Below are 6,113 nucleotides of genomic sequence, written 5' to 3'. Positions count from 1 at the left end.
TAGGTTTGGTTGCTTATGCTGACCACAGTATTTTTGGTTTGGTTTGTTTCTTTGTTCTCCACCTTCAGTTATTGAAGTAGGGCTTGAGTTGCAGTCACAGTTCAAGGATGGCTTTAAAACTGAAGATTTATTAAACTTAATATAAAAAACCCAAACAAATGCAGCCTGCATAAGTCCCACACCAGCTCAGGTTCACTGGGACACCAAAACAACCCCCCTGAGACCATACCTTGTTTCCTTACTGTGTTCCCTTTTTCTCTTCAACAGTGCTCCAAGTAAGTTAACCCTGACATTCCCTTGAGAGCTACACTCCTCCCTTGTAAATGTAATGTCATCCTGACATTTCTATTAACAACATATATGTAACATTCAGTCCATTAATTTGACTTATTAGCAGTTGCTCATGAGTTCCACGTGCTTATAAACAGTTGGGTTTTTTTTTTTAACACCAAAAATCTGTGGTACGGGTAGTTCCAATATTCAGCAAAATAGCCCATTTTGACAATTGAGTCATCTGTATGGGTTGCTGGTTGTGTAATTTGGTATGCATTTGCAGACTAGGGATCTCTCCCATGTCTCCAACTCTGGAGAAAGCCTTGGACTTCTTTTTTAGCATCTGCTGGGTCATTTTTCTTTGCATTTCTGACAAATGGTTCAGGTTCAGAAAGATCTTGATTATCCCTTCTGCTTAGAGGCTGTTTCTCCAGTATTTCAACACTGAGAGGGAAGAAAATGAAGTAAGAAAGGATACAGCCGTGGGTAGGAGAATGGACATAAGGAGGAAGGGTAGTGTACACACCAGTCTAATAGGTGATATTGGCAGTAGAATGTCTGTGCCTAATTGGGTAAAGAATATGAGCGAGGCCAAACAGCAAAAATTAAGATGTTTGTACACCAATGTGAAGAGTCTAGGTAACAAAATGGAGGAACTAGAGCTATTGATGTAGGAAGTAAAACCAGATATTATAGGGATAACAGAAACATGGCGGAATAGTAGTCATGACTGGAGTACGGGTATTGAAGGGTATGTGCTGTTTAGAAAAGACAGAAATAAAGGCAAAGGTGGTGGAGTAGCATTGTATATCAATGATGAGGTAGACTGTAAAGAAATAAGAAGTGATGGAATGGATAAGACAGTCTGTCTGGGCAAAAATCACATTGGGGAAGAAAGCTACTAGAGCCTCCCCTGGGATAGTGCTTGGGGTGTGCTATAGACCGCCGGGATCCAATCTGGAGATGGATAGAGACCTCTTTAATGTTTTTAATGAAGTAAATACTAATGGGAATTGTGTGATCATGGGAGACTTTAACTTCCCAGATATAGACTGAAGGACAAGTGCTAGTAATAATAATAGGGCTCAGATTTTCCTGGATGCGATAGCTGATGGATTCCTTCACCAAGTAGTTGCTGAACCAACAAGAGGAGATACCATTTTAGATTTGGTTTTGGTGAGTAGTGAGGACCTCATAGAAGAAATGGTGGTAGGGGACAACCTTGGTTTGAGCAATCAAGAGCTAATTCAGTTCAAACTAAATGGAAGGATAAACAAAAATAGATCTGTGACTAGAGTTTTTGATTTCAAAAGGGCTAACTTTAAAAAATTAAGGAAATTAGTTAGGAAAGTGGATTGGACTGAAGAACTTGTGGATCTAATGGCGGAGGAGGCCTGGAATTACTTCAAGTCAAAGTTGCAGAAACTATCAGAAGCCTGCATCCCAAGAAAGGGGAAAAAATTTATAGGCAGGAGTTGTAGACCAAGCTGGATGAGCAAGCACCTTAGAGAGGTGATTAAGAAAAAGCAGAAAGCCTACAAGGAGTGGAAGATGGGAGGGATTAGCAAAGAAATCTACCTTACTGAGGTCAGAACATGTAGGGATAAAGTGAGAAAGGCCAAAAGCCATGTAGAGTTGGACCTTGCAAAGGGAATTAAAACCAATAGTAAAAGGTTCTATAGCCATATAAATAAGAAGAAAACAAAGAAAGAAGAAGTGGGACCGCTAAACACTGAGGATGGAGTGGAGGTTAAGGATAATCTGGGCATGGCTCAATATCTAAACAAATACTTTGCCTCAGTCTTTAATGAGGTTAATGAGGAGCTTAGGGATAATGGTAGGATGACAAATGGGAAGGAGGATATGGAGCTAGATATTACCACATCCGAGGTAGAAGCCAAACTTGAACAGCTTAATGGACTAAATCGGGGGGCCCAGATAATCTTCATCCAAGAATATTAAAGGAACTGGCACATGAAATTGCAAGCCCATTAGCAAAAATTTGTAATGAATGTGTAAACTCAGGGGTTGTACCGTATGACTGGAGAATTGCTAACATATTTCCTATTTTTAAGAAGGGAAGGGGGGAAGTGATCTGGGTAACTACAGGCCTGTTAGTTTGACATCTGTAGTATGCAAGGTCTTGGAAAAAATTTTGAAGGAGAATGTAGTAAAGGACATTGAGGTCAATGGTAATTGGGACAAAATACAACATGATTTTACAAAAGGTAGATCACGTCAAACCAATCTGATCTCCTTCTTTGAGAAGATAACAGATTTTTTAGACAAAGGAAACACAGTTCATCTAATTTACCTCTATTTCAGTAAGGCATTTGATACGGTTCCATTCTTTTTGTAGTCTTGGTAGGAAGGTCTCTGTGGGTTAGTATGTTGTTCAGGGGTGTCTTGGAAATATTCCTTGAGTCGGAGACGTCGAAAATAGGATTCTAGGTCACCACAGAACTGTATCATGTTTATGGGGGTGGAAGGGCAGAAGGAGAGGCCCCGAGATAGGACAGATTCTTCTGCTGGGCTAAGAGTACAGTTGGATAGATTAACAATATTGCTGGGTGGGTTAAGGGAACCACTGTTGTGGCCCCTTGTGGCATGTAGTAGTTTAGATAGTTTAGTGTCCTTTTTCTCTTGTAGAGAAGCAAAGTGTGTGTTGTAAATGGCTTGTCTAGTTTTCGTAAAGTCCAGCCATGAGGAAGTTTGGGTGGAAGGTTGTTTTTTCTATGAGAGTATCCAGTTTTGAGAGCTCATTTTTAATCTTGCCCTGTTTGCTGTAGAGGATGTTGATCAGGTGGTTCCGCAGTTTCTTTGAGAGTGTGTGGCACAAGCTGTCAGTATAGTCTGTGTGGTATGTAGATTATAATGGATTTTTTACCCTCAGTCCTTTTGGTATGATGTCCATCTGTTTGCATTTGGAAAGGAAGATGGTGTCTGTCTATATCTGTATGAGTTTTTTCATGAAATTGATAGATTTCCACTCCATACGGATAAATTCAGTGCCTTGCATAGTGACCGGTTTCAGAGTAGCAGCCTTGTTAGTCTGTATCTGCAAAAAGAAAAGGAGGACTTGTGGCACCTTAGAGACTAACAAATTTATTTGAGCATAAGCTTTCGTGAGCTACAGCTCACTTCATCCAATGCATTCAGTGGAAAATACAGTGAGGAGATTTATATACACAGAGAACATGAAACAATGGGTGTTACCATACACACTGTAACGAGAGTGATCAGGTAAGGTGAGCTATTACCAGCAGGAGAGCGGGGGGAAAAAACCTTTTATAGTGGTAATCAAGGTGGGCCATTTCCAGCAGTTGACAAGAACCTCTGAGGAACAGCGGGGGGGGGGGGGGAATAAACATGGGGAAATAGTTTTAGTTTGTGTAGTGACCCATCCACTCCCAGTCTTTCTTCAAGCCTAAGTTAACTGTATCCAGTTTGCAAATTAATTCCAGTTCAGCAGTCTCTCGTTGGAGTCTGTCTTTGAAGTGTTTTTGTTGAAGAATTGCCACTTTTAGGTCTGTAATTGAGTGACCAAAAAGAAGGATTCTGTGTGGACTCCTCCTGAAGGTCGAAACAACAGACTGGACTTCTACATAGAGTGCTTCCGCCGATGTGCACGGGCTGAAATTGTGGAAAAGCAGCATCACTTTCCCCATAACCTCAGCCGTGCAGAACACAATGCCATCCACAGCCTCAGAAACAACTCTGACATCATAATCAAAAAGGCTGACAAAGGAGGTGCTGTCGTCATCATGAATAGGTCGGAATATGAACAAGAGGCTGATAGGCAGCTCTCCAACACCACTTTCTACAAGCCATTACCCTCTGATCCCACTGAGGGTTACCAAAAGAAACTACACCATTTGCTCAAGAAACTCCCTGAAAAAGCACAAGAACAAATCCGCACAGACACACCCCTGGAATCCCAACCAGGGGTATTCTATCTGCTACCCAAGATCCATAAACCTGGAAATCCTGGACGCCCCATCATCTCAGGCACTGGGACCCTGACAGCAGCATTGTCTGGCTATGTAGACTCCTTCCTCAGGCCCTACGCTACCAGCACTCCCAGTATCTTTGAGACACCACTGACTTCCTGAGGAAACTACAATCCATTGGTGATCTTCCTGAAAACACCATCCTGGCCACTATGGATGTAGAAGCCCTCTACACCAACATTCCACACAAAGATGGACTACAAGCCGTCAGGAACAGTATCCCCGATAATGTCACAGCAAACCTGGTGGCTGAACTTTGTGACTTTGTCCTCACCCATAACTATTTCACATTTGGGGACAATGTATACCTTCAAATCAGCAGCACTGCTATGGGTACCTGCATGGCCCCACAGTATGCCAACATTTTTATGGCTGACTTAGAACAACACTTCCTCAGCTCTCGTCCCCTAATGCCCCTACTCTACTTGTGCTACATTGATGACCTCTTCATCTTCTGGACCCATGGAAAAAAAGCCCTTGATAAACACCACCCTATACCGGAAACCTACTGACCACTATGCCTACCTACATGCGTCCAGCTTTCATCCAGACCACACCATACAATCCATTGTCTACAGCCAAGCTCTATGATACAACCACATTTGCTCCAACCCCCAGACAGAGACAAACACCTACAAGATCTCTATCAAGCGTTCTTACAACTACAATACCCACCTGCTGAAGTGAAGAAACAGACTGACAGAGCCAGAAGAGTACCCAGAAGTTACCTACTACAGGACAGGCCCAACCAAGAAAATAACAGAACGCCACTAGCCATCACCTTCAGCCCCCAACTAAAACCTCTCCAACGCATCATCAAGGATCTACAACCTATCCTGAAGGACAACCCATCACTCTCACAGATCTTGAGAGACAGGCCAGTCCTTGCCTACAGACAGCCCCCCAACCTGAAGCAAATACTCACCAGCAACCACACACCACACAACAGAACCACTAACCATTAATAGCTCACCTTACCTGATCACTCTCGTTACAGTGTTTATGGTAATACCCATTGTTTCATGTTCTCTGTGTATATAAATCTCCCCACTGTATTTTCCACCGCATGCATCCGATGAAGTGAGCTGTAGCTCACGAAAGCTTATGCTTAAATAAATTTGTTAGTCTCTAAGGTGCCACAAGTCCTCCTTTTCTTTTTGCGGATACAGACTAATACAGCTGCTACTCTGAAACCTAATAATTTACTGCAGCACTGAGAGAGGTGTAGCTTTTTTCTCTCCATGTGCCAGCTCAGCTGTCCAAAGAACTGTTTTGGTGAAATTAAGGAACTGCCCAGTACACACTCCTCTCTGTCCTTTTCCGGCCCACCTGGTTGGAAGGGAGTACCAGGCATGCAGTCCCTGCCACCAGAAACATAATGTGGCCATCCAGTGGGATAGTTGGGGGTCCTAGTCCCCTGTATAGTTGCATTAGGGTGAGTCCCAGTCTGGCCCTTAATGTTCTGGATCTGGGATAAATTGCTTTGTTTGTATAAATCAGAGTCTTGCAGTTTATTATTTCATCTTGTACTCAAAGTTTCCCATATCTGTAGGAATGTTACTCTAAAATATTGTGCAGCATGTTTCTCTGAGAAGCAGTAACTGAATTTGTGAGAGTTATGCTGCTAGCACCTGTTAGTGGAAGGTGGAACTACATGCCTAAGAAGCCCTGAAGCTATGGATCCTAAAATGCCTTGGCTGCTTTGTCCCAAATACTGGTTTAATGCAATTGGTTTAATACAGTCAGTGAAATTCGCACACAGCTCAAGGTCCAAGTAGGAGGTTTTTGTGGAGGAACTACATGAAAGCTTAGGGTATGGGATCCACACTA

Source organism: Lepidochelys kempii, chromosome 11 (assembly GCF_965140265.1).
Source record: "Lepidochelys kempii isolate rLepKem1 chromosome 11, rLepKem1.hap2, whole genome shotgun sequence".
Taxonomy (NCBI): domain Eukaryota; kingdom Metazoa; phylum Chordata; order Testudines; family Cheloniidae; genus Lepidochelys; species Lepidochelys kempii.
The sequence above is the reverse complement of the archived record's forward strand: the minus strand, read 5'-3'. Positions refer to the sequence as shown.